At 40.4% G+C, this 24,062-nt stretch overlaps 2 long non-coding RNA genes across 17 annotated transcripts in view; one reads left to right on the top strand and one right to left on the bottom strand.

Annotated features, from left to right (window-relative positions):
* Positions 1 to 24,062, bottom strand: part of LOC148148538 (uncharacterized) — a 418,607-nt gene that overhangs the window by 179,182 nt on the left and 215,363 nt on the right. The gene's annotated exons all lie outside the window — the stretch shown is intronic.
* Positions 1 to 24,062, top strand: part of LOC122555163 (uncharacterized) — a 38,257-nt gene that overhangs the window by 9,103 nt on the left and 5,092 nt on the right. For 2 of the 4 annotated variants that reach the window (XR_015758896.1, XR_015758894.1), the window contains exons 1-2: positions 15,952 to 16,016; positions 23,916 to 24,033. This is a non-coding gene — a long non-coding RNA (uncharacterized LOC122555163). Of the gene's footprint in view, positions 1 to 15,951; positions 16,017 to 23,915; positions 24,034 to 24,062 lie in introns of those variants that run through there. The other 2 variants (XR_015758895.1, XR_015758893.1) reach the window with 1 other exon arrangement.

Below are 24,062 nucleotides of genomic sequence, written 5' to 3'. Positions count from 1 at the left end.
TGCAGCATTGTTATCCTGTTCTCTCTTGACTTGAATTTTCTTTCATGCTAACCTTTCCTACTATGGCCTGCTACAGTGCTCCAGTGAAGCCCAAACACTCTGCCTTTTCTCTCTGCACTCTACAGCTTCTTGGACTGAACGTTGAGTTCACCAACCTTAAACATAAAGTCTGCTTCCATCTTGTCCTTTACACTTTTGCTTCTTCCATTTTATCTTCCCCTTTGTTTTGGTAGATTGATTTTGGTCTTGTTTCTTTCGTTATCCCATAATTTTGCATTCAGATGATTTTCAACATTGCAATTCATTTGGACACAGCCTTTGTTTCTATACTATATCAATTCGCATTCTCTTTGACATTTGCACCCTGCAATATTGTTTAACATTCTCAGATTCCAAACAGAATCACAGAATTGTTACAGCGCACTTTCCTTTTGCTCTTTCTGCCCTTCCTCCTTCCACCTGCTTAAAAACGTTTACATTTTATATTTCTTCTGTTCTGATGAAAGGCCATCTATTAAAGTGTTAACTCCGAATCTCTCAACAGATGCTGCTTGACCTGCTGAGCATTTCAGTCAATTTTTCTTATTACACATTTTAGCTTAAGAGACAACAAGATCAGATTCCTTTTACTTGAAAAACTACAGATCAGACAGCTGTTGGGTATAAAATATAACAATGGATCAACATCCCCAGCGTTGGGGCACTGACCACCCTTGATCAGCTATGATGGGCTGGGTACACCGTCTGCATGACCAACATGAGACTCCCCAAACAGGTGCTCTACTCACAGCTCTAAAACAGGAAATGAGCTGCAGGTGGACAGAAGAAGAACTTCAGGGATACCTTCAAGGCCTCACTGGTGAAGTGCAGCATTCCCACAGGCACCTGAGAATCACTGGCCCAAGACCGCCCAAAGTGGATGAGGAGCATCTGGGAAGACATTGAGCATCTTGAGCCTTGCCATCAGGAAAAGGCGGAAGCCAGGCGAAAACTTCGAAAGAAGTGTGCTGCCACACCAATGCCCCACTCACCCTTTCCCATGACCACCTTTTGCCCAAGTATGGCAGAATCTCCGGAAGCTGCATTGGACTGTACAGCTGTCTGCGGACTCACCCTGAGAGTGGAAGAGAGTTATTTTTGTCTCTGAGTGACCACCAATGCTGATGCTGATAAAATGTACCAAATGTAAATTGATATAACAATGAAGTGGACCAGTTAGCCCAGCATGCTTATGCCAGAATCATCCAGTTGGTTTCACTCCTCTGCTTTTACCTTGTATGACAACAAATTTTCACTTTTTGAGTATTCAGTTTCCTTTTGTAATGTATTATTGAATCTGGTCCCATATTACTTCCACTCCCTGTATTCAAATCATAACAGATTGCTGCATAAAAATGCACTTCTCTAACTATATGGCAATTAAATACAGGGTATTGGGTCTGCATGTGGAATAAATATTCACTGGCTGATCACAATGCCACCTCTTTATGGCAACGATATTAAAAGAAGTTAACAAGCTTTAAATAATGAATGGTGAACTTCCCAACAGAATAATTTGTACCACAAAGATATTAGATCCTGCCTTTCCAGCAAGGACAAAAGAGGTAATTATTTGCAATGCTGAGCTACAGACCCATGGTAATAAACAGGCTCTTTACTAATGTATCATCTCAAATTCAGAAATTTTTTAGATTGCTGGTTCATTTTGTTTGTCAAATATAATGTAACTTATCCAAAAGGCATAAATGATTAATCAATGTCTTCATTTTTAATGACGTATGTATCTGTAAAACAGACTTTTTCACAAACGGATCATTGCTTTATTTGTTCCTTTTAAAAGTACTGCAACAAAGGCAAAAAAGTATTAACAGTACAGGAATCTATTAGTCTATAGTCCACAATATAGATACCTCACCATCTTACAACATAGACATTTTATCAAGTCCACCTTCAAGTCAGACCCATATATTTTCACGCAAAAGTCAAGTTTGTTTAGCCAAAAAGAAAAGGGCTGACTTATACATGAGTAAAAGTTTCAATTGGTTGGAATCCACTTTCTCCTATCATCTCATTATCTAATTTTTTATAGCAGTCCATCAGCTGGCCACAGAGTTGTCTGTCTGGGGACTGTTTCTGCTAACCATGCATCCAGGAAAAGGAGCCAAAGGATGTTTTTATTATTGAAATTTTATTCATAAAACAATGATCTTGATGGAGGAAGACACTTTCTTCATAAACCTGATCCAACGTCAGAGCTGACTTTGAAATGTGTAATGTTTGATTCTTTTGCCTAAGCTGTGTAGAGAGCATCCGCTAATCTGATATCTTGAATTCTCCAGCTGATGTACAATTTTTAAATTTCTTCCTAACTCCCTAACCCCTATCCTCCTAACTCCCTAAAATCTACTTTCAAGACCTCAGTCCTCTTAACACCTACGTCGTTGGTACCATTATGGGCTATGACCTCTGGCTGTTCACCATCCCCCAAAAGGATGCATCACTAACCCTGGCATCAGGAAGGCAACACACCATTCTAAAGTCATGTTTACTGACATAAATAAGAAGTGGTAGAATAGATTATATTATGAACAGAGATTGTGATATGTGTTTAGATGCCCAAGTTAAGGTTAGGATGTAGTTCTTTATATCAGTGTTTATTAAGGGAAAGGAATCTGACAAAATATTGCTAAAAGTGGAGATAATGCAGGCAACATATGGTGTGAAAATTGAAAGCCAGAATGTGATGGAAATGCTAGACATGCTGAGGATGGATGAGTCACCTGGTCAGGCTGCCCAACATTCAACACCTCACACTTACACTAATGTTTTGATTCATTTATGGGATATTGCCATCACTTGCTAGGCCACTCCAATTGCCCAGATTCAATCACATTACTGTGTGTCTGGTGTCACATTAGACTACATTACGCAAGGAAGATAGATTTCCTTCCCTGAAGGACATTAATGAACCAGTTGGGTTTTACAATTGACAGTGGTTACATGGTTGCCATTAGACTAACTTTTTATTTAATTCAGATTATTGGCTATAGTGAGATTCAAACTCATGTCTTCAGAACAATAGCCTGGATTGTTAATCTAATGGCATTACCACCACCTCCTCAATTGTATGAATTTGTGAGAGCATCCTGACTCTGTCTGCCTGAGTGCTTGACTGACCATGTCCAAGCCTTTGTATTTGTATCAGAGGCTGTCATTGACTTGGAGAATGCAAGGACTGCAGATGCTGGAGATCATTCCTGATGAAGGGCTTATGCCCGAAATGTCGATTCTCCTGTTTCTTGGATGCTGCCTGACCTACTGTGCTTTTCCAACACCACACATTGCCATTGACTTACTGTGCAAGGGCCCATTAACAGAAGGCTACCCTCCTTGACTTGACTGAGGCCAGCTGACAACCATGACAAGCTTCCTGGTTTTGTGTCTGTGTTAAACAGCAAGGCAAGTCAGGAATAATATGAGCCTGGTAATACCTGGTCAGCATGGATGAGTTGGGCCGCAGGCCCTGTTTCCATGTTTATGACTCTAATCATTTGCCTGCTTTGCAAATTAATATCAAGTTTAAACTGGATTGTTTATCTGCTATTTCTTCTTGATGACTGTTGTCATATTGGAGGGTGGAGTTGGAGAGAAAGCGGCACACACCAGTGAGACCAACTCTAATAGTATGTGTTTAGTGTTCATATACTCAAGGAGATGATTAGCTGCTTTTGAATGAGTAGATTTAAAAAGGACAGGTCTGACAGTGTCTGCAGATGGGTAATAAATGCAAAGAGTTTGGATATTTTGGCAAAAGACCGGGGACAATTTATACATAAGATTGACTATTAATCAAATTAATATGGTAAGTCAAATTATTTGGAGATTCTTATTTCATCTGCCTGAAAGGTCATAATAATATCCAATTTCTTCTTCATTGATTGTAGGGTTTTTATTTGCCTGTAGTACTCTTAAAATTATTTCACATCTTGATCATTTTATCAGACATTCCTGATCTCAGTTCCTGATCTCAATCTATTGATTAATAGATTGAATCCTGGTTCAACTTGCACAATATAATTTAAAGTTAAATTGTAGATTAGCTTTCTCCAAACATTTAAAATGCTATGCAAATCTCTATAAGATCAGCTTTCAGGAATCTCCTTTCCAGGCTGAAAAGTATAAGTCTAATCATTTCTTTCCATATATCAGATATCGTTTAGTCTTAGCTTGGCGGCCAAATTCAGCAGAAGTTGACTGGAGCTCATCACATGGTGATCCATAATCAATTTTACAAAGTGAATCTTAAATAGATATCATGCCCCAAACTTACGTGTGCAAAGGTCCCAACCCCCTTTTCAGGCAAGTGGCCTTTATACCTATGGAAGGACCATTACTAGTATCGTGGACATTCCATTTCTGGCCAATCATGCTGAAGCCTTAGACACCTAAGTGCACATATGTGCTGCACAGTTGAAGTTATGGGCCTTAGGTCATAATTATCATCCTCGAGATAGTGGTGAGCTTGTGTAATTCTTGCCACAGAAAGTGTTTGGGGCCAAACACTTTTTCAAGAAGCGGTTAGACATAGTTCTTAGGGAAAAAGGGATCAAAGGGTATGGAAAGAAAGTGGGAAAAAGGTATTGAGTTGGATGATCAACCATGATCATATTGAATGGCGGAATGTTAGGCTTAAAGGGCCGAATAGCCTACTTCAGTTCCTATTTTCTTTGTTTCTATGTGGGCTGTGTTTCAAAGCTGTTTCAAACCTTTCAGATTCCTTTTCAATTCAGTATTAGGCAGTGCATGTATAAATTAAATATCAGAAAACAATATGAATCCCTACTTATATCTAATTTCAGAAGGCAATTTTGCAAATTAAGTTCTAACTTTTACATTTGTAACTGAACACTGGTGAAGCAATAGGAATGAGATGATAGAAAACATGCAGCTATCACAGGTAGATGCTTGGACTAACTGAGGATGAGCCAAATATCTTATATTAAAAAACCTTGAACTTAAATTGAAGTCTACGCTTCTGATCTTACAAAGGATTTGATCCAATGGAGCTAATATTAAACTACAGCATCTGTCAGTTTATCTGACAACCAAAGAAGCTGATTTATAAAGTGATATCATTTGAGCTCATTCAAGGTTTAATCTTATTAAAGTTGATACCAAACAGACTATAACCATATAAAATCTCATCTATTCTTAGTGTCATGGTAAGTATCACAATGTCTGTTTGTTCAGAAAATGGATTTAGTTTGCATTTGCTAAATGTCTCTTTTCATTACAGGGATGTTTGTGGTTTCATATTTTAAGCAGACTAAACACTGCAAACAAAAGGTTTTAGTTTCATATTAGTAGAACTGCAGTTTGTATTGAATAGGAACTGATTAGTTCTGATTGTGGCAGCTGCCAAAACTCTGTAATCCAACATTTATGTTGATGGACATAATTGAAACACTGACTTCACAGAATCACAGAATTGTTGCAGTGCAGAAGGAGGCCATTTGGCCCATCATGTCTGCACCAGGTTCTAAATAAGCGTCATCACTTAAGACCATTCTGCTGCTCTTTTCCTTTACCATTGCACATTGTTTCTATCCAAATAAACATCAATTGCCCTCTTGAATGCCTCAACTAAACCTGCCTCCACCACACTTCCAGACAATGCATTTTGGAGCTGAACCACTCATCATGTGATAAAGTTTGCTCTCACATAATATTTGCTGGTTTTATAAATCACTTTAAATCTGTGCCCTCTCATTCTTGATACATATACAAATAGGAACAGGTCTTCCCCATCTACTTTATCCAAACCCCCACCCCACACTGATTTTAAACACAAATATATTTGCACACTCACTGGTTTGCAAACGTGAAATAGTTTGAAAATATCCATTTTTCAATTTTTTGCTGCTGTACCTGGTCTGAATGGGAAATGGAGGCTGTTTTTGCAAAGTATGCAGAAAGCATTGGTGATTTCTAGATGGGACAATAAACTTAATTTACTCATCATGCTACTTTCGATAGCTTTTGACAGCAGTGATGCAGTACCTTCAGTAAGTTGGAAAACACACCACTTCAGGTGATATTTTGATGCTCAAGGTGTTTACTAGCAGCAGGTACTACATTCATGGTACTGCTGCCAAAATGTGGGACTGTTTATGTTGGTCACTTTACATTGTTTGCATCAGAAAGCCATGGAGGATAAATGGTTGAAAATGATCGGTCTGGGCCAAACTAAAGCACTGTGCAAATCACCAGCTGGCCTGATAACTTTCACTGTCACAAGAGCAATTTTTCTTTAGCTCCACTAATGTGTATCAGACTGGTAGGTTTGCCAAAACAAGCTTTAAAAATTGCGTCTGCAAAGATCTTGATCCCTTAACAAGCTCATAAATGTTCTTAATGGATCATTAATTGGTGGTGAGCGCGTTCCCTATTACGTCCTCCGCCAGTGCTTTGTTCCAGAGATGCTAATATCCTGAGACAATCACCAGGACCACAATTTTCAATGAGATTCACACAGTCCCTGCCCTGTGGCCATTTGGAAACACAAGCCTTCTTTTGTGAATCAGAAATGTGAGAAAATTAAAGCAAGGAAAATAAATACAAGTCTCTCTAAAAAACATCGGTGACATTTTGTTGGAGGATTGGGGGACAAATGTGGCAAGTAGAGGTAGAAAGCAGTTTGGAAATTTGGATTCATTACACTAGACACATTCTTCCTCATATTTCCCTTTGTAGCTGGTATAAACACAAATTACCTGTTAAAAAATGAAATAGTCATTTACTTGGACCAATGGAAGTGGGAATTCAATGATTCAACCTTTTCGTCAGACTTAAAAAGGAGGATGGCGACTTAGCTTAGATGGAAATAAGTGGTGTTTTGTTTCATGAGTGTTACATTAGTGTACAAATCTCAGAAAGCCACCGTACCTTTAAGACAAACACAAACAAAAAAGAAAATGCTGGAAAATCTCAGCAGGTCTGGCAGCATCTGTGGAGAGAAATCAGAATTAACATTTTGGGTCCAGTGACCCTTCTTCAGAAATCATTTTAGACAGCTAGACAATATCAGGATACATAATGCTTTTGTATTAAAAATCTCCATCATAATCTCTGTTCATTCAATCAATCAGCAGTTTGTCTGCTTGCTAACAGACGGTGAGTCAGTCCACAGTCAACTATGTGATATGAATAATCTAAGTAAGCATATAACCTAGGCTGTACATGTAAATCTGAGATGTCATATTAATGTATATAGTTAGTTGTAAATAAATTTCATGATAATTAACTCAATATGAACCTGAATCATGTTGCATAGGCTAACAAATAGAAAACTGTAAGAAGCACAACATGCTGCCACACATGATTTAGTGTCTTTGGTGGATACTGATTGGTGGTGGGATAGCTGGGAATCAACGTTCCCTCTCGGCCGTGCAGCCACTGGGAAGTGCCATTTACACCGACTGACATGGTGACACATTACCACCTCCTCTGGAAGTTGCTGCAGTGTACAGACCTGAGAGGTCCATGTTTTTTTTATTTCAAAAATATACTTTATTCATAAAATATTTTGGTGATCTGTACAATAGGTGGTGCCATACATACATATACATTCCACTTCTTTACACAGAGATCGGGCTTAATCATTTGTATATACAGGTCTGTACGTTAACCATGCATATATTTAGCTGTGGCATCAGTGGAGCCCACTTACTGAGTAGGCCCATGTAGCAACGAGAGAGAGGAAAAAAAATTGCTGGGAGTAGAGGAGTTTCAAACTCTTCAAATGCCCCTTTCTCCACTTCCTTGCACTATTAGACTGGCCCTTTTGGCAACCTTGTAAATAGAGCTGAGCAATTTACTCACCATGCAAGGTTGATGCTGAAATTGCATCAAAGCCATTCTGGAAAGCTTATTTCTCACTGTTTATTATGCAAATTCATTAATGGCTTTAAGCCCATCACTGTTGGTTCTGAAAAGTTCCCAGTCTACCTCAGGGTACCCTGGAAGAGTAAGAGTTTGTGTGTGTGAAATTAGCTGATTGATTCTACTACTCATGTCCATTGTTGTCTTCCATTACTGACCCTGTTCATGTTTGTGGAATCAGACTGTGTGGAGTCTGCACATTCTCCCCATGTGAGGGAAGTGCAGGTTAGATGCATTGGCCAGCTAAAATTGACCTGTAGTTTGCAGGCTATGTGGGTTAACTACAGTAAAATGTGAGTTGAGAGTGTGTTGCTGGAAAAGCACAACAGGTCAGGCAGCATCCAGGGAGCAGGAAAATTGATGTTTCAGGCCAGAGCCCTTCATCAGGAATGAAGGATGGTGCCTGACCTGTTGTGCTTTTCCAGCAACACACTCTCAACTCTGATCTCCAGCATCTGCAGACGTCAGTCTCCTACAGTAAAATGTGAGGTTACAAGGATAGGGCGGGATGGTCTTCGGAAGGTAGGTGCAGGTTCAATGGGTCGAATGACATCTATCTGCACTGTTAGGATTCTATGATTCACTTTAGGGTGTAAATAATGAGCATGGTGCCAGTAGGCAGACTGACACATTGCCACTGCCCTGTGGTTGAACACTTCAACTCCCTCTCCCATTCCACCAAAGACATGCAGGTCCTGGGTCTCCTTCATCAACTAACCCTAACCACCTGATACCTGGAGGAAGACCACCTCATCTTCTGCCTTGGGACCCTGCAATCACATGGGATTAATGTGGATTTCACCAGTTTCCTCATTTCCCCTCACCTACCATATCCCAGTTCCAAGCCTTCAACTCGGCACCGCCTTTTTGACCTGTTCATCATCTTTCTCATCTATTCACTTCATCCGCCTCTCGGACATATCACCTTCTCCCCCGCCTTCATCTACCTATTGCATTCTCAGCTACCTCCCCCTAGCCACACACCCCTCCCATTTACCTCTCAGCGCCCCCCCCCCACTGGCCCACAAGCCTCATTCCTGATGAACGGCTTATACCGGAAACATCAATTCTCCTGCTCCTCAGATGCTGCCTGACTGGCTGTGCTTTTCCAGCACCACGCTCTTGACTCTGATCTCCAGCATCTGCAGCCCTCACTTTTTCCTAGAGTGATACTTCTCCAAAGCCCACCTGCCCCTTGCAATCTGGTGGGGTCGCACAATCTTTTCAAGCTTCGTTCATCAGTCCAGTTTATGACGGGTCCAATCCAGATGTGTCTTTTTTCAATTGCCCAGTCTTCAGGCTTCCACAACCCCTCTTCCTTGCTTGGTCTTCTACATTTACAATACAAGCAACCTGCAGATGACCAGTACAGTTAGACAGAAAGCTAAGTCCCCTCACAGATAGAAAATTGAGCAGCCCGTAATAGCTAACATGATCAGAGACGTACATTCACCTTCTACAGTACTGCACTTCTCGTTATGTGAGTGGAAACCCTCATCTTCAGTAGAATCTCTGTTATGCAACCATCAGTCAGGACTGCCTCTGGTGCAATGCTGTAATGTAAATGTGATATGAATACTTGGAATACTCTGTTCTAAAAACTTACCTTGGGGAGAAGAGACCTCCTGTGACATTTACAGTGATATTGAAGATGTGTTTGTGTACATTCAGGTTTCTGGTGAAACTGTGAACATGTTTTAAAATAAAATGTTTGCTTGACTTATTGAAATGGAGAGGTATAGTAACATTAGAAATCCCTTACTTATCATTGGCTGTCATTGTAGTTAACAACTACTGTACTTTACATTTTTGCAATAGTGTTTAACTGTTTCTTTCTAAACCTTTACAAAACAGATGTAAGTTTCTTTATATTTAAAAATTTTTTTACTGTCTCTTCTGTGTACAAATATACTGTCATGAACAGCATTTAAGTTCGGCTGGTAATTTGCAGAATCAAAGTTGAAAGATTATGCAAATTTCAAGTGGACATAAGTGTTCAGGATCAGACCAAACATGTTGTAAATCCAAAATTATTAGCGCAAAGAATAGTTAGTACATCTTTCCTTGGTAGTACTTTCACTTAAATTAATTTTACTGAGAAATATTTACAATATGTGCACTACTTAAATTCTTACTAAGTTGAAAGCATAATAAGATATCTTGTGTTTAATAGTACGAATTTTCTGGCATTAATACGTTGAAGCTGTTTGTTAATCATTATATAAGTAATTAAAGTCTGTTAAAATTCTGTCTATACTACTAGTCACAAGTTTTTTTCACTATTTTAAATGCAAAACTACGTAGTTTTGTGGGATCAGAGAGTCTAAGCACTTTCACATAGAGAGAATGTTCAAATTATTCCATTTAACTGATCTTGTGGAATGTGATGAAGTTTGGCTTTCATTCACTTAATGCTGGTGTGCCAGTAAACACCAGGAGGACAGTCTGTCCTTTGGGCAGATTATGGAAGCAGTTAATTGAATTTACAAATCACATAGTATTTTGTGATGCCACTAGAACAGTTGTTTTGTGGATTTTAAGATATAGAATGTAGCAAAAAATGTGAACATGGACTACATTTACAACATAAGACAAGGCATTTGGCCCAACCAGTCTATACCAGTGTTTATTTGAGCCTTCTCCCATTTAAATCTATCATCATGACCCTCCAACACTTCTCTCTCAAATGCTTGTTCAGCTTCCTCTTGAATACATCTATACAATTCACATTAACTATTCCCTGTGGTAGTGAGTTTCACAATTTTGGTAAACATGTTTCTTCTCAATCCTTTACTGGATTTCTTGGTGACAATTTTATATTAATAGTTGCAGGTTACACATTTCACATAGTTTGCATATTATTCAATTCAGAATTAAATCAATCTAAATTTGCAGTAAAAATCACTTTGAGTAAACAGTATGGAACTAAATTGATTCTGAACTGTATGTTCTTGAACTTCATATAAATTAACTACTTGTGACTGACAGTTATCACAGCAGTAACAATTATAAACAATATGCCAACATAGTGCCCAACTGTTGCACTTGGCTTGTTATTCTTGGAATTGATTCATAGATTTAGTGGTAATAATTTGTTATCCACAAATGAATTTATTAATTGAATTTTTATTTCTTGGGTGTAACCATTTCACATTTCTCACTCGTAGAAGCCAAGATATTTGAGCTGATTTATTTTATTGAAAATTTTTACCTTTGAGTATTTCTGTTTACATTCAGATATTTTTAGTAATTTAAATTGCAACAGCTGAAGGATATGACCTTATCACAATTAATAATCTAAGGAAACAAGGTACCACACCATGAATATTGAAATATATTTATGCTTCCCCTCTGTGAGGCTGGCTGAGAATATATTACCTGTCAGTCCTTACCATATACCAAAATACAGCCATCTATGTTGTTACTTATTTCCTGGCAAACTTAGAAACTCCCAATTGAAGGAACTGAGACTGAGGTATTTAACTTGTTCAAGAAAATGCAGGGTAAACATTTAATTGGTTATTTTTTAAATTATACATTTAAAAAACAGAAACATTCATCCTAAGTAGAGACCATTCAGCACACTGCAGCTCTTTTGACTCTCTGCTGGAGTAATTACAAATTAATTTCACTTTAGAGGCATTTCCTTGTAATATGATATCTTCTCTTTCATCAAATGTTTTATTTTGACAGTTCGAGCAGCTCTGCGCAAAAACTTTGTCCTTATCTATTATCCCACTCTATTAGGGACAATTTATAATTAATTGATTACTGCAATTAGCTCCACAAATCAGAGGAAATCGTCTTATTCAACTTATCAGAACTTGATGTAGTGTTAAGAAGATACTTAAGTTTTATTAGCCTTCCCCAATCGAGTGAAATAAGATTAGCGTTCCCTCATTAGCTAGTATTTCATCTTATTTATACATTCAGATACTTAATAGGATACAAGAGTTCTTATGTGAAGAAAAGACCAGTATTGAATTGTGAGGTTTCAGTAGCTTTCCCTTGCTATCTTGTTAGATTTTATCAAGGAATTTCAAATATCAGTGTTTCTATTGTTTAAATGGTACCAGCGATGTAAACCAATCTTAAATAACACTGATAACTGAGAACTCAACTAAGAATGTGGATATCATTCTGAAATCAACAGAGAAACACATAAAACGGCAACAGGGAATTCAGCCTAATCATCCCATGTCAACATTTACCCTTCACTTCAACAAAGAGCTTTAATCACCTTTATCTGCTCTATTCCCACGACTTTTCATCCTCTTTTCTATCATTTGCCGATCAAGTCTAAACTTGATTGTGACTCAGGTTTTGCTTTGACCAAAACCTACATAAATGAAATCCACAGACTCACAACAAAGGTGTGTCGTCTTTGATTCTTGTCCATTTGTTAGTAGATAGAATGCTTATCTCTGAGTCAGGAGGTACAAATTGGAACATACAAACCAGGATGGCACTCTGGATGCAGATTGGAGGTGCTATCTTATAGATGACACTATCTGCATTCTCAGGATAATATAAATGTTCCTGTGGTTTTATTTGAAGAAAAGCAATGATGTCTTGAACAACATTCATTTCAACCAACGATTAAAACAGATTGTCTGCTCAATGTCCCATGGATATTTTTGGAATTTACTGTGTGTAATTTGACTGTTGCATCTCGTACAGTACAACAGTGAATTCATTTAAAGTGTGTTCATTGAGCTTGAAGCATTTTAAGGCTAGTAAATTTGTAAAAGCTTACATTTATTCAGTGTTTTTTCATGTTTTCTTTTGAGCCCAAATCCTTCTGCTATCTCGCAGCACAAACCTACATTGTCATTTATTTCCTTCAAACTGAAATTTTCATCTCTCCTTATTGGCATTGAATTCCATATGTTATTTCTTAGCCTGTTTGCTGATCTATATGTTTGATCTTCTGAAGAATTAACTAGACTTCCTATCTTCATACCATCTGCAAATTTTGATACTATTTCTCTTAGACCTAAATCTAAATTATTTCCAAACAAATTGTCCCTGAATTGCAGAACATCACCTTTATCCCATTTCCCACCAATCTGAAAAGTTGCCACAATTCCTACTCCTTTTTTTCTTCTAGTTGTTTTAATATTAGTTTGCTTTCTTTCCCAAAATTTCATATTCCTTCAGCAGCTCTCATTAGTTTTGTCCAGAGGTTTATCCAAGCCAAGAACTACTCAGGATATCAGCACACCTCCAATTTTGACTTTAATTGCTCCACCAATAGTGGATGCGTCTTCAGTTTCTAGACCTTAAACTCTAGAACGTTTTCCCTAATGTTCGCAGGTAAAGGGACGGCTGGAAAATGGGAAGCCTTCAGAAAAAAGGGTGATATGGTGGCTCAGTGGTTAGCACTGCTGCATCACAGCACCAGGGACCCGGGTTCGATTCCAGCCTCGTGCGACTGTCTGTGTGGAGTTTGCACATTCTCGCCGTGTCTGCGTGGATTTCCTCCGGGTACTCCGGTTTCCTCCCACAATCTAAAGATGCGCAGGTCAGGTGAATTGGCCATGGTAAATTGCCCACAGTGTTAGGTGCATTAGTTAGGGGCAAATATAGGGGAATGGGTCTGGGTAGGTTACTCTTCAGAGAGTCGGTGTGGACTTGTTGGACCAAAGACCCTGTTTCCATACTGTAGGGAATCTAATCTAAAAAAAAATGAGATAACGAGAGTCCAGAGAAAGTATATTTCTGTTAGGGTGAAAGGAAAGGCTGGTAGGTAAAGGGAATGCTGGATGACTAAAGAAATTGAGGGTTTGGTTAAGAAAAGGAAGGAAGCATATGTAAGGTATAGACAGGATAGATCGAGTGAATCCTTAGAAAAGTACAAAGGCAGTAGGAGTATACTTAAAAGGGAAATCAGGAGGGCAAAAAGGGGACATGGAATAGCTTTGGCAAATAGAGTTAAGGAGAATCCAAAGGGTTTTTACAAATACATTAAGGACAAAAGGGTAACTAGGAAGAGAATAGGGCCTGTCAAAGATCAGCAAGGTGGCCTTTGTTTGGAGCCGCAGAAAATGGGGGAGATACTAAACGAGTATTTTGCATCATTATTTACTGTGGAAAAGGACATGGAAGATATAGAATGTAGGGAAATAGGTGGTGACACCTTGAAAAATGTTCATATTACAGAGGAGGAAGTGCTGGATGCCTTGAAATGCAAAGAAGTGGATAAATCCCCAGGACTTGATCAGATGTACCCTAAAACTCTGTGGGAAGCTAGGGAAGTGATTGCTGAGCCGTTTACTGAGATATTTGTATCATTGATAGTCACAGGTGAGGTGCCGGAAGACTGGAGGTTGGCTAACGTGGTGCCACTGTTTAAGAGAGGTAGTAAGGACAAGCCAGGGAACTACAGACCAGTGAGCCTGACGCCAGTGGTAGGCAAGTTATTGGAGGGAATCCTGAGGGACAGGATGAACATGTATTTGGAAAGGCAAGGAATGATTAGGGATAGTCAACATGGCTTTGTGCATGGGAAATCATGTCTCATAAGCTTGATTGAGTTTTTTGAAGAAAAAAAGTAAAGAGGCTTGATGAGGGCAGAGCAGTAGATGTGATCTATATGGACTTCAGTAAGGCATTTGACAAGGTTTCCCATGGGAGACTAGTTAGCAAGGTTAGATCTCATGGAATACAGGGAGAACTAGCCATTTGGATAGAGAACTGGCTCAAAGGTAGAAGACAGAGGGTGGTGGTGGAGGGTTGTTTTTCAGATTGTAGGCCTGTGACCAGTGGAGTGCCCTCGGCGCTGGGCCCTCTACTTTTTGTCATTTACATAAATGATTTGGTAGCGAGCATAAGAGGTACAGTTAGTAAGTTTGCAGATGACACCAAAATTGGAGGTGTAGTGGACAGCGAAGAGGGTTACCTCAGATTACAACAGGATCTGGACCAGATGGGCCAATGGACTGAGAAGTGGCAGATGGAGTTTAATTCAGATAAATGCATGGTGCTGCATTTTGGGAAAGCAAATCTTAGCAGGACTTATACACTTAATGGTAACGTCTTAGGGAATGTTGCTAAACAAAGAGACCTTGGAGTGCAGGTTCATAGCTCCTTGAAGTGGAGTTGCAGCTAGATAGGATAGTGAAGAAGGCGTTTGGTATGCTTTCCTTTATTAGTCAGAGTATTGAGTACAGGAGTTGGGAGGTCATGTTGCGGCTGTACAGGACATTGACTAGGCCATTGTTGGAATATTGCATGCAATTCTGGTCTTCTTCCTATTGGAAGGTAGTTGTGAAACTTGAAAGGGTTCAGAAAAGATTTACAAGGATGTTGCCAGGGTTGGAGGATTTGAGCTATAGGGAGGGGCTGAACAGGCTAGGGCTGTTTTCCCTGGAGCGTCAGAGGCTGAGGGGTGACCTTATAGTGGTTTACAAAATCATGAGAGGCATGGATAGGATAAATAGACAAAGTATTTTCCTTGGTATGGGGGAGTCCAGAACTAGAGGGTGAGAGGGGAAAGATATAAAAGAGACCTAAGGGGCAACGTTTTCACTTAGAGGGTGGTACGTGTATGGAATGAGCTGCCAGAGGAAGTGGTGGAGGCTGGTACAATTGCAAAATTTAAAAGGCATTTGGATGGGTACATGAATAGGAAGAGTCTGGAGGGATATGGGCCGGGTGCTGGCAGGTGGGACTAGATTGGGTTAGGATATCTGGTTGGCATGGATGGGTTGGACTGAAGTGTCTTTTTCTGTGCTGTACATCTCTATGACTCTATTTCACCACCTCTGTCTCCTCCTTCAATGGTGTCTTTAGAACCTACCTCTTGGATCAGATTTTGGCCATGTGTCCTATTAAACCCTTATGTTGTTCAGTGTTAAACTGTATTGATGATACCTCTATGAAATATTTGGGGGATTTTTATTATGCACCAGGTGCTATTTAAATGCAAATTTATGTTGTTCAATATCTGGCTTAATCTGTTGAATTGGAGACTTTCTTGATCTTTTTGATATTTTACATCTTCCAGACTCAATGTTGAGGACTCCTAGAGCTACCAACACTAAATCATTTACCACTATGGCCTACATCTGCAAGTAAGGCAGGACGTACCTTGCACTGAGCATGAATGAGTCTGGATTGTTGGCTGTTGGCACCATTCCCCACCTTTTCCTCCGCTACATTGATGACTGCATCGGTGTCATCTTGTGCTCCCGCGAGGAGGTTGAGCAATTCATCAACTTCACCAACACATTCCACCCTGACCTTAAATTTAGCTGGACCATCTCTGACACCTCCCTCCCCTTCCTGGACCTCTCCATCTCCATTAATGACAACCAACTTGACACCGGCATTTTTTACAAACCCACCGACTCCCACAACTACCTGGATTACATCTCTTCCCACCCTACCTCCTGCAAAAATCCCATGTTCCCAATTCCTCCGCCTCTGCCGTATCTGCTCCCAGGAGGACCAGTTCCACCACAGAACACACCAGAAGGCCTCCTTCTTTAGAGACCGCAATTTCCCTTCCCATGTGGTTAAAGATGCCCTCCAACGCATCTCGTCCACATCCCGCACCTCTGCCCTCAGACTCCACCCTTCCAACCGTAACAAGGATAGACCGCCCCTGGTGCTCACCTTCCAGTTACCAACCTTCACAGAAACCAAATCATCTGACGACATTTCCGCCACCTCCAAACGGACCCCACCACCAGGGATATATTTACCTCCCCATCCCTTTCCGCCTCCCGCAAAGACCGTTCCCTCCGTGACTACCTAGTCAAGTCCACGCCCTCCCTACAACCCACCCTCCCGTCCCGGCACCTTCTCCTGCCAACGCAGGAATCGCAAAACCTGCACCCACACCTCTTCCCTCACCTCCATCCAAGGCCCCAAAGGAGCCTTCCACATCCATCAATGTTTTACCTGCACCATCCACCAATATCATTTATTGTATCTGTTGCTCCCGATGCGGTCTTCTCTACATTGGGGAGACGGGATGCCTCCTAGCAGAGCGCTTTAGGGAACATCTCTGGGACACCCGCATCAATCAACCACACACCCTGTGGCCCAACATTTCAACTCCCCCTCCCACTCTGCCGAGGACATGGAGGTCCTGGGCCTCCTTCACCGCCGCTCCCTCACCACCTGACACCTGGAGGAAGAACGCCTCATCTTCCGCCTCAGAACACTTCAACTCCAGGGCATCAATGTGGACTTCACCAGTTTCCTCATTTCCCCTTCCCCCACCTCACTCTAGTTTCAAACTTCCAGCTCAGCACTGTCCCCATGACTTGTCCTACTTGCCTACCTTCCTTTCCACCTATCCACTCCACCCTCCTCCCTGACCTATCACCTTCATCCCCACCCCCCACTCAACTATTGTACTCTATGCTACTTTCTCCTCACCCCCACCCTCCTCTCATTTATCTCTCCACTCTTCAGGCACTCTGTCTCTATTCCTGATGAAGGGCTTTTGACCGAAATGTCAGTTTTTCTGATAATCTGATTAAGAGTCACCAGCAACCTTGAATGTAAGGGTCTTATGGCACACTGGTAGTGCCCCTACCTTGGGGTCACACGGTTTGGTTTCAAGACTCATTTCAGGATCTGATGGCAACAGGAGTGCATCATTTACATGTCTAAAGAACTTGATACGTTTTCTTCATTTCAACCTGAAATCTTAGCTGTTTTTCTCTCCACAAGTTGCCTATCTTGCTGAGTAATTGGTTTTGTTTGTGTTTCTAAAATAACCTGGAAATGTTTGTGCAAATCCACAAATAAGGAAAATTACCATGCAATATTTCATAAATTGTTATGGCCAAATATAAATTCATAACTTTTGGGATGGTCGTATAATAGCACAGCCACTGGGTTTACCAAGCTCAAGTAAAAACCAAGCATATACCCAATTGATATTTAATATAATAGATTGGTCACCAGTATCATTAGACCATGCATGTTGGCAGTGCAAATTGTATAGCGTTCTTTTCCTTTCTGATTTTAAAAAGACTAAATGCAGATTTATACCAGTGTGCAAATATTGGTTGTTAATCTACATTTGCTTATTTTGTTGAGTTTTCAAGAGTATATTATTATTGTGCTGTGAAAACATTTACTTCAGTACAAACTGGAAATGAAATTTGAGATTACATGTTATCCCAACTCAACTAACCATCAGTAAAGCAAGTCACGTGGTTCTGGTTGGAAAGTGCAACTGTACAACAGTCTGATTGTCTTCAGTTGTGATGCTCTCTGCGATCAAACCCTGATAATTACTAATTAATTTCAGGCATGTAAATTGACCATTTGGGAGAAGTCACATGGATTGTGATAAATAAGATGAGGAGTGCAGGAGTGAGATGACCTGCAGTCATTGGGCATATTTAACATCTCCTTAAGAGGGACTGTTCTCTCTGAGACGTACACATCATATAATTGATCTTTGCAACTGCACTCAAAGAATTGTATGGTCTCTCTCTCATGCTTGATGATGACTGTTGATGCTATCACTTGTGTGGCAAACTCACAACTTATGAAGGATGCAGGCACAAACAGGCTGTGACGTATTTAGTCACTAGGCAACAACTCCCTTTGCATGCTATAACTGTGATGATAGTTCGTATCAGCAGCATTCCTAATGAAGCACTGACAGGATTTTGGTTGCAGCTTGAAATATGGACCATTAGTGCTGAGTCATTGCTGTAATTGAAGAGTTTTCATATCATTAGTGAAGAGTAGACAGTTAGCTTAGAGTTGAAAAGAAGATAGTAAACAATGATTGGATTTTAACTCTCCCAATACACTCTTGGTTGACACAGGGTAGACCACAGTTAAGAGAAGCTGGAAGAAATTATTGAATGTTGTCACTTAGTTTATGCTTCCTGCTATATTAGTTTTACTTTTATATTGGACAATCACAAGAAGGAGGCAGTTCCCTCTTTACAAATATGCAAATCTAGGTCCTGTGATGTACTTAGGACTCCAATGCAACATTAACAGTTAGGGAAGTGCTGCCCAGTATCACAAACTAAGTAAAAACCAGCAGAACTAGTTTCTGAGAGTTACTAGAAACAATATTTACATGGGCCCTCAGATCACAAGAATCTGTTCTCTTGATTTCCAAAGATTTCCAAAGTATTTTTTTTTCGTTTTATTTTGCTGCATGTATTTCCAACAAAGTATTCAGCACTCATGATAGGTGACATTCTTGCTATTTTATTTGGATGAAGGCAGAGAGGTGGCAGCAGCTGAGCTGCCTGAAGTAGGAACAGTTGGTCCTTTGGAAGATAGTTGAAGGTATTTGCTTGTGGAAGGCATTAACCAACTGACACATTCCTGGATCCAAGGAACAGGCTACACTTCTCAAAACAAATTGTCATATATTTGGGTGGTCTCCTACAATAAAATCTGTTATTTGATCACCCAAATGGCAATTGCCTTGCCAATTGCCGTCTAAGACATCATTGCCTTCTCTGCCATTGTCATGTTCCGAGGTGCTACAGAGGACATCTCTCTCATGAGCTAATACACAGCATATAATTGCAGAAAACAGATTACCCGGATCCTATTTTTCTGGTGCTAAACAACACATTGCCTCCTCTTTTATTGCCTTCAGTAAAAATGTTAGCACTCTGAAATTGTGGTTTATTGAGTGTAACCATTAAAACAGGGAAGAGCATCTGGGAGGTTTGTCAATAGAACCCCAGAACAATATTGCACAAGTCAGCACCAAGTTTACAAACAGTTGTCATGACATCCTGTGACAACTAACCATTTTCCCTGTATAACTCCTGCAGAAACACAAATGCCAAGCTGTATGGGGAGAAATGCAGACATGCCTGATGACATCCACCTGCAACCCCAACAAGCCTGAGCAGTTAAGGTATAACCAAATCCTCCAGGAGGATCAACGAGCTTGCTTAAGGCTCTGGAAACTCAGCAGCCTGGCAAGGCTGGGGCACTGTCTCCATCATCAATGCAACATGCTGCACTTTACACGACCTGGCAATCCATTGAGGATTGCTTCTGGAAAAGGCAGAGCCATGTATCATCTGATATGGCAAGCTTGTAGATATGAACCAGTAAGAAGGAGAGAGAGTGCCAATCTATATCTTTCAGTTCGAGGTGACTTAACATCACAACACTTCAGTTAGCCTGTTTCTTGCACTCCTCGTGAACTGAGCCAGCATTTTGTTGCCAGCATTCGGGTAGAGAAGCATGTGTCTTTTCTACAAGCATTTCCATGAAGGTGTCATAGAATGTTATAGGGTGGTGTGTGATTCAATTGCAATCACCAGCATTTTGCAATGGTTTTAGATAGTAATCTTTCAGAAAGTGTACAATAATCCATATTTTATAAGTAAGTCATGCAAGGCCCAGCAGAAATGCCATCATGAAAGTGGGCAGCATCTGTTTCCAGACACCATTTGTTGAGCAGCATGTCAATCAGATGATGTTCCATATTTAAAACTACCAATCAGATGCATCACTTGGAAATCCCAAATTGATCCTGATTAGACTAGATTCCCTACAGTGTGGAAACAGGACATTCGGCCCAACCAGTCCACACCGACCCTCTGAAGAGTAACCCACTCAGACCCATTCCCCTCTGACTAATTGGCCTAACACTATGGGGCAATTTAGCATGGACAATTCACCTGACCTGCACATCTTTGGACTGTGGGAGGAAACCGGGGCACCCAGAAGAAACCCACGTAGACACAGGGAGAATGTGCAAACTCCACACAGACAGTCACCTGAGGCTGGAATCAAACCTGGGACCCTGGTGCTGTGAAGCAGCAGTGCTGTTGAAAGGATTTGAAGCACAACAGCAAAATACCTGAATGCACACCAGTTAAAAGTGATGATAATGGTGTTTCCTATCCTCTCTCCTTTCCCAACCTTTGGTAAGTATGACCACATTGGTCCTCCTCCAGTACTTCAGTTCCATTGTCTAGCATGGTTGGACTACCTTCATTTTGTACCAATCCAACCTACCCAGTCATAGCCACAAGAACTTTAACAATACCTTCATTTCTCAAATCCATCCTGACATGATTCACTCCCAGCCCTTTAACATTGACTTGCTCCAAGGCCAACCTACCATCTCTCACTCTCTGTAGACTTCAGTTCCTGGATAATTACTGCATATATCAAGTTCTGCCTAACCAACACATTATTTGTGCTGATTTATACTTTCCCTTGGTTCCCTTATGCCTTGAATGTAAAATGATCATTTATTTACATTCCTTCAATTTTTTAAACAAGTTTTGATTACGCTGATATGGGCGACTGCGTCCATGGTCTGGAATTCAGTCTTGGCACATTCCATATTGATTTTGGGTTGGATCTTCTGTGTTGTGATTGAGAAAAATAGTTAGATGCAATTGAGTTGCAGGGCTTCTATGATTGTTATTTTGTTTATCTCACAGGCAACTTAATTAACAGGAGAGGGGCCTCCTGTTACAGCACTAGGCTGCGGTTGGGGAGAATAGGTGGATATTATTGGGAGTATAGGGTTAAGATAATGTGTGTGGCTCTGTTGTTTTGGTTAGGGATCAGGATATTCCCATCATCGGGTTGGGGTTGTTATTCCATTGTTTAGTCAGAGGCATGGGTATTCTGATTGTGATCCGGGGTGGTATGGCAATGCTGGTTGAGTGTGAAAGGGGAACAGCAAACAAAATGCTGAAGTGGACAGCTTTGGAGGACACATTCCTGTTTCTCTTGGCCCACAAGCATGCTGTAAGGTCTCTTATGGAATTATTTTTATAGAATCCCAACAGTGTGGAAACAGGCCCTTCAGCCCAACAAGTCCACACGAACCCTCTGAAGAGTAACCCACCCAGACCAATTCCCATACCCTATTATCCTATATTTACCCATGACTTATGCACCTAACCTACACACCCCTGAATACTATGGGCAATTTAACAGGGCCAATTCACCTAACCTGCACAACTTTGGACTGTGGGAGGAAACTAGAGCACCCAGAGGAAACTCATGCAGACAGGAGAGAACGTGCAAACTCCACGCAGACAGTCGCCCGAGGCTGGAATTGAACCTGAGTCCCTGGTGCTGTGAGGCGCAGTGCTAACCGCTGAGCCACCGTGCTACCCAACATGGAGTCAGCCATTCTTGTCTTTTTTCACATGCTTTGTTTCTAGACTTGGGAAATCCAACTGGCAATGACTGTTAAAATGAAGTCAGGTGGTCCCATGATACTATTTAAGTGACCACGCATCTCCTACAAACAGAATAATTGCTCAGTTCTCTTCTCATCTCCATTACACAGTGGTGGAGATGGTTTGAGCTCCTGTTTCACATTCACTGGATTCAACCTGTTTTTTTAGAGTTACATGCTTCGATCATTTTGGAACTTCACTATGACTTACAGGCAGAACACAGTACAGTGACTAGAGTAATCAATACATTCATTTCATCAGATTTGGGATCACTTCAAACTGAGAGGGAGCAGGTAGGTTTCACTCAGTAGTGATACTTCCTTTTCTGAGTCTGAAGATCTTATCTGGAAATTGAACATATAATCCATTGAGACCCTTAACCACAGTATTGATTGAGTGCTGCACAGCGGGGTGAGGAGATCATACAGTCGTAGAGTAATACGGCATGGAAACAGACTTTTCGGTCCAACTTCTGCATGCCAACCAGATACCCTAAATTAATCTAGTCCCATTTTCCAGCATTTGGCCTATATTCCTCTAAACCCTTATACTCATCCAGACGCCTTTTAAATGTTGTAATTGTATCAGCCTCTGCCACTTCCTCTGGCAGCTCATTCCAAACATGCACCACCTCTGCATGAAAAAGTTGCCCCTTAGATCCTTTTTTCATCTTTCCCTCTCACCCTAAACCTTAGTCCTCTAATTTTGGACTCCCCTATCCTGGCTATTCACCCTATCTCTGCCCCTCATGATTTTATAACCTTTAAGTCAACCCCTCAGCCTCCGACTCTAAATAGCCCCTGCCTATTCAGCTTCTCTCTATAGCTCAAACCCTCCAACCCTGGCAACGTCCTTGTAAACCTTTTCTGAACCCTTTCGAGTTTCACAACATCCTTCCTTTAGCAGGTGGGTTCCATTTTTCAGATGGTATGCTAGCCCAAAACTCTATCTACCCTTCAGGTGAACATTAAAGATCTGAAATCACTGATATTGTGCAGAGGGGTTTTTCCAGAGTCATGACTAATATAATCACCCAACCCTTGGCAACAAAACCAAATCATCTGGCTATTTAACTCATGCTGTCTTTGCTTACCTTACATTTTAAGTGATTACACTTCCAAAAGTATTTCATTGGCTGTGATACATTTGCGATCAAGTGCAGATGCACAAGTTCATAATTTCTCTTTCTCTACAAGGCAATTAAAGAGTTAATGGAATGCTAGATTTTTTTTGAAAGCTAATGCTGGTTTAAATGGGGAAATTGGAAAATCCATTTCTCATGTGTAAGTTTGAGATGGAAAGTGAACAGTTCCATAGTAACTGTAGCTCATTTAGTCTATTAATATTTAAAGACATTTCACCAGTGTACTATATAACAGCCGATATAACCTCTGGTTAATGTACTCTAAACAGTCAATAATTCTTCAGATTGTTCTGGAATGCTGAAATCATGCATATTTTGGAGGATGACAAGGTTTAAATCCCAGATGATTTGCAAATGCACAACACAGGGATGGGAAAGTAAATTGATCAAGGTTATTTATATAAGGTTGCTGTCGTGAATCAATTTTTTCCATTTATTTCCATTGTAGAATATAATTGTATTATTTGTATTTTATACTTCTACATTGTTGTTTACGAAACAACATGAAGCACTTTTTAAAAAGTTGTTTGAATGAAAAGAACACAAGTTATCGCCCACTGGGAAAAAATCTTTCTTATAGTATGAAGCATGATGTGATTTTAAGGTAACTCGTTGTCATATGACTCATTATATCTTACTTAGCCAAGTTTTTTTTCAATTAGGTAACTGCAAGGTTTGGATCTGCGGACCTCAGACTCTGTTTGGATCTGCATTATGTATTCCACTGAGCCATCAGGCAACCTGAAGGTTTAAATAATTCTGTTGGTAATCCTGAAGCTGGTAGGTAATAAATTGAGTTTACTTACATT

Source organism: Chiloscyllium plagiosum, unplaced genomic scaffold, assembly GCF_037043375.1.
Source record: "Chiloscyllium plagiosum isolate Xiang-an unplaced genomic scaffold, Cpla_swu_hap1 HiC_scaffold_12, whole genome shotgun sequence".
Lineage (NCBI taxonomy): Eukaryota > Metazoa > Chordata > Chondrichthyes > Orectolobiformes > Hemiscylliidae > Chiloscyllium > Chiloscyllium plagiosum.
The sequence above is the reverse complement of the archived record's forward strand: the minus strand, read 5'-3'. Positions and strand labels throughout refer to the sequence as shown.